The sequence below is a fragment of the Mastomys coucha genome, unplaced genomic scaffold (genome assembly GCF_008632895.1).
Source record: "Mastomys coucha isolate ucsf_1 unplaced genomic scaffold, UCSF_Mcou_1 pScaffold6, whole genome shotgun sequence".
Taxonomy (NCBI): domain Eukaryota; kingdom Metazoa; phylum Chordata; class Mammalia; order Rodentia; family Muridae; genus Mastomys; species Mastomys coucha.
The window spans coordinates 76,506,042-76,517,153 of NW_022196912.1; positions in this window are offsets into that span (position 1 = coordinate 76,506,042).

Consider the following 11,112-nt stretch of genomic DNA (forward strand, 5'->3'; position numbering starts at 1 on the left):
TGGACCACAGTACAGACCAGAAGGAACTTGAGTCACTGGGCTGGTCGAAATCTTTCTTATTCGTTAGAATTTTAGACAGTAACAATTTTCTACATTATCTTTATGATGTGCAGTTTAAATATGGGCATAAAGAGTTTGAAATGTGCTATTTTCTTATTTATAATAATTTCTTTTCCTTTGTCTTGTTTTGTTTTGTTTTTGAGACAGGGTTTCTCTGTATAGCCCTGGCTGTCCTTGAACTCACTCTATAGAGCAGGCTGACCTCAAACTCAGAAATCTGCCTCCCCAGTGATGGGATTAAAGGCACGTGCCACCACTGTCCAGCATTTATAATAATTTCTAAAACCTATTTTGAAAGCAATTACATGAAGGAATTTTTTCCTTGTTTAATATGGATAAAGATATAAAGAAGAAATAAAATGTATCCGTAAATCTTTCATGATCAGTAATTTATTTGTATACTGTAGAAAATGGCAAATCCCCAGTCATAATAATAAATACTGGTTATACATTGATATCAGCTATTGAGCCTAAAAATCAGAAATAACTTTGACTTGGTGTAGAAATTCAGAAAAATTCATGACTGGGGTTTGTTTTTTTAAATTTCCCAGTCCATTGTAAATGTTGCCCTAAGATGACACATATGGATCCTTTTAAATACGATTGATCAGATTGTTGTCTTCCAATAATTTCACTAAAAACCACAAATTTAGCTTCATGAAATTACTCTACTAACTCATATTGGGTATGACTTTGAACACAGATCGGAAATCTAAGAGTGGTTCCTGCCAGCATTTTGACATCTCTGTTCTCTAAACGAAAATTCATTGCCACCCTGAAAAGATCAGGCCAGGAATGCAGTTGTAAGGGAGCAAGAAGCTTGAAATATATACAGGAGAGAGGAACTGAAAATTCACCACATTCTGAGGAGTGTATGCTGTCCAAATAGGAGAAAGTATGGAGAACCTGGACTTACACTAGTAATGAGATGAATACAGAGGGCAAAGTTTGGAGTATAATTTTAACTGCGTTGAGCTGAGAAGTCTTGGTTTAGCAAGAGTTGTATCCTGCAATAATAACTAAAGCTTTTATGCCAGGAACTAGCATTTCACATTGGGTACTTTAGTGTCATTCTCCCAAAATCCATATATCTTAAAATTTAGGTCTTTCATGATCTCACATCACTGTCTATAATAAATGTCAATATATAAGGAAATTAATATCTCATTTTATTTGTTAAAATAGTTTCTTTTTCCTTTGAACTAATTTATATTTTTACAGTGGTTAATATTGTATATGTCTATTATACTTTCTCATCATACGTATAACAAAATATGCTATCTTATTCAGAACTAGGTCACATTCTCTTGTCAATATGATTTTCTATCTCCACTCATTCATTCTACATATGCAACATTAAAATTTTAACATTTTGCACAAGATAAATTCATACTTCCAGATGATGGAAGTACCTCAGAGAACATTGGAAAAGATTTCTGGTCTCACAGTGCTTGGAATCTATTAAGTGGGAAAATAAGAATAAAAATTTTAAAAGCTCAATGATAAGCAGTGTTAAGGTTTTTTATTAATTAATTAATTTATTTATTTACTTTACATCGCTAAATCTGCCTACCCACTCTTTCTAGTACCCACACACACAGATTCAACCTCAACTTCCCCTCCCTATCTTCCCTTAGAAAAGGGAGCTCTCCTGGGTGTTTCTCTCTGTCTCTGTCTCTGTCTCTGTCTCTGTCTCTGTCTCTGTCTCCCTGTCTCTTCTCTCTTCTCTCTTCTCTCTCTCTCTCTCTCTCTCTCTCTCTCTCTTTCTCTCTCTGTGTCTCTCTGTCTCTCTGTCTCTCATTCTCTCTTTCCCTCTCTCTCCTCAAAATGGAAGTCTTATTCCAAATAGTTTCTTATATTGATGCCAGTGTCTCTCTTATTTTGGGATCCATTTCAGGGGCACTTTATATTATAAAAGCTTACACACAGGCGCAGGAAGTACTATTGGGTATTTGGTTCAGTTCCAAGCTTATTGTGGTTAACTGTACAAAAGAGTTCTACTGACTTGTGTCCTGATTGGTTTCCAAGGGCACAGAACATAGTAGAATATGTAATGAACTTGGCATTAGAAAGATTCCTAGTAGCAACAGAAACATGTGAGAAAGATTATTTAAAATGCCAGGTAACTGTTACCTAGGTCTCAACATTTTATGTCATCCTTAACATTCTATCTAGGCCTTAATATTTTACTTAGGCAATAACAAGGATCTAAGTTTGATGATTCCACAGAAGTTATATAATTCTAGGAATTGAGGGAAGAAGTCTACAACAAGTTGTGTTGTCTCTCCATATCTGATCTGTGCTGCTCAAACATGAGTTTCTTCTCATTTTTTATCTGAATAACTCATGTAAGAAATCACACAGATAATTATTTGACAAGAAATGTCAGATTACACCTCCCAAGTGTGCAAAAGCTAAATTGCTTGCTAGAAAATCTTCCAAGTGCAAAGAGGTCATGATTCTGTCCATAAAGCACCCCACTGCATTTGAAACTAGAGTGTGTACTAATATGTCACTGAAAGGGAACTAGAAGTCATGGAGCAAATGAAAGCTTACTTATTTCATTTACAGAATTTATTGGAGACATGTCTCATGTCTTCTATCAACTTCTCCACACTGTAGCAAACCAAACCGTTAGTTTCTAAGTCAAAAAAATTGTACATACTTCTCAGTTGGTGATACTTTTCAAAACTCTTTCTTTTGTGTTATTCCCTTTTCAAATAAATAAAAATTCACTATACAAAGAAAATAAAATTAAATCAAATATTTACAAATTATGTTTAATAATACAATTAATATAACAATTATATATAATATAATAATTATAATATAATTTATACCTACTTTTAAGAAAAGAGTTCTTTTCCTTTAAGCAGAAAACAGTGTTATAATTAACACATAGAGGTAGCTACTATCCTCTTAGGACTCATGCTATAGAATTTAATGAAACATTCTTCATGTACATGTTATGGTTAGGAGAATAATAATCATACATTTAAAATTTATATTAGTTTGAGTACAACATCAGTTAATGAGCTATCTTTTTATTCCAATGGTTTTATTTCAACACCATCATTTACTTTAATTAAACATTTGGGCCAAATTATAATTGAACAGGTTTTCACAAACTCAATTAAATTGTTCAGTTCTTGAGTGTGGTTTCATTTGAGCATCGAATCTTGGTATGTATGCATAAATTACTACACAGTAATATCACAAAGCTAAACACATTCTATATTCTTCACACCGGCATTTGGCCCATCAGAGTTCAGCTTCTAAATGTCCAGATGTTTCTTGAAATACTCAGATATCTATCTGGAGATTACTTATAAAATTATCTGGGCCAAATGAACAGTTGTTTCTTACATAAGCAAAAGAACAAGATCATCAGGAAAATTACACAGAGGCAGAATTTCTTTTCTTTTAAGATCTAGTCTTAAAATATTATTAAACCAACTTCACTATATGAAGCATGTGACTTCTAAGTTATGTTAAAATTAGTTTAACTTAAGTAAGCCATGAATTAACAAGTATCTTTTTTGACTTAGATATGCCACTCAAATGTTATTGTTGATTTTTAAAAAACATACTTCATTGTATTTGATTTTTCACATTTCATGACTCTCATAATTTGGAAAAATGATTTTGGCATTTTAAAGCATTTAGGTAGGAGGCAAGCAAGTGAAAATGATATCCATACTTTTATCATTTCTTTTTTGCTCTTTATATATAAATGTTTAATACATTTAATATGTCAAAAATGTATAAACCTTAAAATTATTTTAAGTTTTCTCTTTAATTAAATATTCAATTTTATTTTATTTGCATTTTGCATATGTGTATGTGAGTGTATGTACATGAACACTATATGAGTGCAAGGATTCATGGAAAGCAGAAAAGCAGGGGGATCAGATGCTCCTGGAGACAGGGCTACAGTAACCACGTGACTTAGACCTTTGAAACCAAACCCAGTATGCAGCAAAAGCCAGAAAAAATATATTTTATGAAGAAATGTTTTAAAATATAATTAAGGTATAATTATATATATATATTATATATATTATATATATATATATATATATACACATATATGTACACACATACAGAGAGAGAGAGAAGAGAGGAAAAAATCAAGTTTTTCATATCATCTTATTTTACCACAATCACAATTTATCTAACTTATATCACTGTTTCTTTTAAGAGATAAAATATTATTTGCATAAGTATTGCACTTTGAGTGATCTAAGTTTGCTCTTATAGAATATGTACTTAAGCATGGAACATTTACAGTTCTACCTAGGAGAAAACGTTTTTGAATGTTATTGCTTACTACTCTCAAACAAATACATCAGTTACTATGCTAATGTTTACTTTGACATTTATTTATATAATAACATTTTCATGAAAACTTGGCAATTCAAATTGAAACATATATTTGAGTAAGTTTTTCAAAACTTAATTAACCTCTCCTTTCAGGTGTGGTAACAAGGGTGGGTAGATGCCTGGGAGGGAGAAAGGAGATAGGGGATGGGTGGCGTCTCTGGGATGAGGTAGAGGCCTGGAATAGAGGAAGCTCCCAAAGTCTATAGGGATTACCCTAGCTGAAACGCCTATTGGGGATATAGAGGCTGATGTGGCCACCTCCTATAATCAGGCAGGACTTCAATCCGAGAAAGGGGGACACCAAAATACCCACAAAACTTTCAACCCAAAATACGTCCTACAAGGTCTGTAGGGATAAAGATGAAGCAGAGATTAAGAATATGAGCAACCAATGACTGGCTCAAGTTGAGACCTACCCCTTTGGAGAGAGCCAACTCCTGACATATTTATGTTACTGTGCTATGCTTGCAGAGATGAACCTAGCATAACTATCCTCTGAGAGGCTTCATCCAGCAGCTGGTGGAAACAGATGTAGAGACCCATGGCCAAACATTAGGTGGAACTCTGCGATTCTTGTGGAAGAGTGGAAGTATTAAGGGAGCTGGAGGGTCAAGAACCCCACAAGAAGATCTACAGAGCCAACTAACCTGCGCTCATTGGGGTTCACAGTGATTGAACCATCAACTAAAGAGCATTCATTGGCTGGACCTAGGCTCCCCTATACATATGTAGCTGATGTGCAGCAGGGGCTCCATGTGAATTGCCTAACATTTGTAGTAGGTACTGGCTTTGACTTGGTTTCTCATCTTTGGATTCTTTTCCCCTAGCTGGCTGCCCTGTCTGGCCTAGGTGGGAGAGTATATGTCAAGTCCTGCTGTGACTTGATGTGCCAGAGTGGGTTGGTATCCATGGGGAGGCTTTCCTGCTCAGGGGAGACAGAAAGGAGAGGAGGACTGTGATCTCAAACTGTAAAGTGAATGAATAAGTAAATAAATTAAAGAATATGAAGTATACTAGTTGGGGAACACTAAACAAGTCTTTACAAATAAAAAGTAAATGTAATTCAAAGTTTGTTTCTGACTGATTTTTTTTTTACTATTCCAGTTTTGTTTTTTGTTTTTTGTTTTTTGTTTTTTTGTTTTTTTGTTTTTTTGTTTTTTTGTTTTTTTAGTTAAAATTGAATGAGACAATACGTATATGAATAGAAACACTAAATGAAAGGAAAAGATTTACATTTTAGGAAGGTAGTTATCTTTGGGGAAAAGCTGCTTTCTACTTGGTAAGAGATCAAATATATACTGTCTTCAATAGAGCAAAGAACAGTCCCTGGACTCTTATTGGTCTCTGTGGTGTGGAAACAAAACACTGAAAGACACTGGAATGCCTCTGTCATATCCAAGGCTTAGCTGACCTGAGAGTCCCACTGGTACAGTGTCTTAAATTGAGACAGTAGCCCAGAATCCACAGCAAATGCTAGTTCAGGAAAGTGAGGATGATATACGCAAAAGCTATAGCACTAAGCATAAAACAGGAGCAAATGAGTTTGCCCTGTTGCTGTGAAAATACATAGACAGATGTGTGTGCCAATGTCAGTAAGGGAATGATAGAGGAGAAATCAAAACCTTACCTCGTATGAATATCAGTAAGTAATTGTAAAGTGAGACCCAGTCACACATATAAAAATACTCATTATTGGCCTGCTTATGTCCCAACATTTGCACCATTTAAAATGATGCCTTCTGTGGGGAGTTGTGCATAATTGAGGGACCACACTTTTCTGCTGTGGAAGACTCTACTTGTTTATGTCTACTATCTCAGAAATAATTCATTGAGGATCAAATATTATGCTTGAACTATATAATGTATGCTTGTTCTGCTTATAGTTTATTTCTCTGTTGCTTGTAGCTTTTTACTCCTTACATATTATATGTAATACCCTTGTGCAGATAGTATATAATATATACTGGTCTGAGTGTTAGCTTTTAATATGACAAAAATATTGTATATTTATTACTTGACCTTGAAAATGTGTCAAAATAATTGGTTATAGGTTCTATTGTGATTTTGCCCAAAGTCACTACCTCCATCAGCTTTTGAATTAAGCCTATTAATAGAGCTATTCACAGGAGATTTCTAACATAATTACTACACAGAATAAAGTCATCTTCTGAAGATTAAACAAAGAGTTCTAAACCATTACACACTGACCCACTTGTATTCCCATTGATCTAGCATCTCCCTTGCCTGCAGTATTTTCTTTAGATGGAGCAGAAAACAGCAAGCTGTTTGCAGTAGATTATAATTTTGGCAGGTGTTGATACTTCACGTGTCCACTCTGATCCTATAAGTCAACTACTTGGCTCGTCTGTTTCCTATTGCATTGAATAGCAATAAATGTACCCAGAGATACTGCATTATTTGGCAATTAAAACAGAACGAGCCAAGTCTTTAAATATCCTAAAGATTCTTGTAACATCAGCACTCATTCTTTTTTCTCCAGATTATTTTCTTGACTAATATAAACATCCAAAATTGAAAGCAAAATAGAAACAAGGTAAATTTTCCATGTCGTGTGGCCATTAGCCAAGATTTTTGCAAGGTAATATAATATAGATTGTCACAAGGACTAAACTGTGTGAACTGCAATGTTCCAAGTAATTAAAATGACTGACCTCAGGTATAAATCGGAGTATACATATAAAACAGGACAAATCAGGATTATATTTACTCAGCAGTGGTGCAAAGAACAGAGCACCATAGGGACACTCAGCTGTGCATCTTGTTCATTGTTCACCAGCAACACCTGTGTGAGAAATTCTCAAGAAAACTGCAATTATAATTTAGGGTGGCAAGTTCAGGAAAGATCATCTTTACTTTAGTTATCTATCCAGGATTGACTTCTCTGTTTTGCATAGATATGAACAATTATGTTTAATAAGAACAAAACAAGTATATTTTTAAAACTGCCTTGAAGGTAACTTGAGAATGAAACAGTTTTCCACGCAATTCAGTTTTTATCAACTTTAATTTTATAGGAAGGTCATTAATTTACAGAACACATTTGTATAAGGTAAAATTTGACAATGTAGGTATGAAAATGGTCTTCATTGTTAGAGTATGCTGTTTAGAGGAATTTGTGAGTGGTTTGTTTAACATTTCTCTAGAAGCTAAGTGAATTGCTCTACCTAGGATATAACCATATGATAATTTTGTAATTCTGGTTAAGTTACTGAAGTTGGCTGATACTAGATTTTATTTTTTAAATGAGGATTATAATGATATCCACTTAAAATGGTAGCTTTTTAGAGTTAAGTTGGGGATTAAGCATGAATTCTTTATGCAAAATTTAAACACAGAAAGAGATCAACATAAGAAACTACAGCTTTGGACTCCAGCTCATGGCTTTTGCAAAAGACATCTACTTTCCAAGATCTCAGGTAAAACATTACCCAGTCCCTGCTAACACTTCTTAAAGTCCAACCACTATTCACGAATGATATCATAGTATGCAAAACAACCTCAAAATCTACCAGAGATATATTCCAACTGAACGATGACATCAGCAAAGTGGCTGGATACAAAATTTACTCAAATATACCAGTAGCCCTGCTTCATACAAATGATAAATGGGCTGAGAAACAGTTTCAGGAAACAACACCCTACACTGTAGCCACAAATGATATAAAATATTAGTCATCATTAAAATGTAAATCAAAATGACACTGAGATTCCATCTTAAACAATCATAATGGCTAAGATCAAAACCTAAGTATCAGCAAATGCTAGCAATGGTGTGGAGAAAGGGGAACACTCTTCCATTGCTGGGAGGGTATTGCAAACTTATTCAACCACTCTGGAAATCAATCTGGCAATTAGTCAGAAAATTACAAATATTTCTACTTGAAAACTCAGCTATATACCACTCCTGGGCGGATATCCAAAAGATGCTACACCATACCACATTGACACTTACTCAACTATGTTTGTAGCAGCTTTATATATAATAGGCAGAAACTTGAAGCAACCCAGATGTCCCTCAACCAAAGAATGGAGACAGAAAATGTGGTTCATTTACACAATGGAATACTAACTTAGCTATCAAAAACAAGGGAATCATGTATTTTTCAGGCAATTGGATAGGACTGAAAAATATTATCCTGAGTGAGTTAACCCAGACCCAAAAGGAAATGAAAGGTATTTACTCACTACTAAGTGGATATTAGCCATAAAGTACAGGATATCCAAGATACACCCCACATACCCAAAGAAGTTAAACAAGAAGGAAGACCCAAGTAAGGATGCTTGAAGTTAGAAAAGGGAATAAAATAGTCATAGGAAGCAGAGAAAGGGAGGGAAGTGGGTGTGAGAGGGAAGGGGAAGGGGAATATGGAGTGGTCAGAATTAGGGGAGAGACAGTAGATAGGCCCAGAGGTTCAGGAAAATGAATGGAAATCTGCAGCTGCTGGGGGCAGGAGGAGAGAATCTCTAGGAAGCCCCCAGAAGCTCCAGGAGGTCAATTCAGGTGACCTAGCTAAGATGCATAGCAGTGGGTATATGGAACCTGAAGAGGCTACCACCAGGCAGGACACCCAGTGGAGGGACAAAGACACCAACAGAAACAGAATTTTCTTCCACCAAAAATTTGTACTGTCTAAAAGACATACAAGGAATAAGATGGAGCTGAGACTGAAGGAATGGACAACCAGCCCAACCCAAGATCCCTCCCACAGTCAGGCACCAATCCCTGACACTATTAATGGTACTCTGTTATGCTTACAGACAGGAGCCTGGTATAACTGTCCTAGGAGAGGTTCTACCCAGCAGCTAACTGAAATAGATGAAGATATCCACAGCCAAACATTGGGTAGAGTTCAGGGAATTTTATGGAAGAGTTGGGGAAAGTATTTAAGGCCTTGAAGAGATTAGGAACACTACAAAAGACCAACAGAATTAACTAACCTGGATCTCTGGGAGGTCTCAGGTCTGAGCCACCACCTCGAGAGTATGGACAGGCTGGCAGAGGCCCTTGGAACATTCATAGCAGACATGCAGCTTAGTATCTATGTGAGTCCCCCATCAATTGGATAGGAGCTGTTGGTAAAGCTGTTCCCTGACTGTGAAATCTGTTCCCAAACAAGGTTGTCTTCTCTGGCCTCAGAGGGAAAGAATGTGCCTAACCCTGCACAGACTAGAAGTACCAGGATGGGGGATACTCAAGGGAACCACACCTCAGAGGAAAAGGGAAGGAAGTGGGAGACACTGTGAGTGGGATGCTTGTAGGGGGGGGGCGCATTTGGGATGTAAATTAAATTTAATTAATTAATTAAAAAAATGTCTGACCAACATCTGCCAACAGGACTCCTTCCCCTGGCCTCCATATTCTAGCCCAAAACTTTAGCATCAGATTTCTGTTTTATAGGGAGCCACACTGTACTAGGAAACCCTGAGACCAAGCAGGTATCCAGAATACCAAAGAACACAAAGGTATTCAGAAACTCAGAGGCAAGATTGGCAACTAAAACCCCTGATGTCATCCAGACCACAAAAACCCCAGTGGAAACACCTTAATGGACATGATGTCTTGAGGAACACCAGAACCCCAGGCTACACTGGCCAAAAGATCAGAGAGGAAACAAATTAAGAGGAAAACATACAAAAACTACCCATTTAACACAGATAAATACAAAAATCAACACCTAAACCTATAATAACCCCAAACCCAAATGAGTAGAGGCGAGTGTAAAAATATAATCAACAACAGCCAGGGTGATTTCACATCATCAGAGCAGTCATCCTACTACAGCCAGCCCTACATATTTTTACACAACTGAAGTATGAGAAAATCATCTTAAGCACAAACTTATGAAAATACTGGGGGCTTTTCCAGTATATCTCTGATGCGTATTTGAAGAAATCCAGAAAATACAATTAAACATGTGAAGGTAAGAAACAAAACTTTTCATAAACAGAAAATGGAAAAAGAAGCCATGAAGAAAATATTAACTGAGGAAAGAGTAGAGATGGAAATCTAGGTAAGAGAGCAGGAACTACAGACATAAACATTACCAGCAGAATACAAGAGATAGAAGAAAGAATCTCAGCCATAAAAGGTACAATAAAAAGATAATATATCAGTCAAAGAATATGTTAAATCTAAAAAGTTTCTGGTACAAGACATCCAGGAAATCTGGGACCCTATAAAAAGCTAATAATTAAGAATAATAGAAGGAGAAGATTCCCAGCTCAAAGACAGAAAATATTTTCTTTATTAAAAATTTTATTTGTTTATTTTAATTGTTATTTTTTATTTTTTTAAAAAACTTTTATTGCATTATGATGAGAAAAGTTACATGACTTCAATTTATCTGAATTTGTTAACATTTGAAAACATATTTTAATTAAATACAATTGAATCACATTTTAGTTTCCCTTTTGTACCACCACTCCTCCCAGAGAACCCCCCTTCAATACCTACAATATCTTTTTTGTCATATTTATTAAAATTTATAAAATATTATAACAATAAAAATAAGTATTGTAAAAGTTGTTTGATATAAAACAACAATCAATTTAACAGTCTTATGTAGGTGCTCCTCTACAACAATAGTGAAAATACATTTTTCTCAATATAAATTTTAAATAACTCCAAACATATCAACTGTATACTTA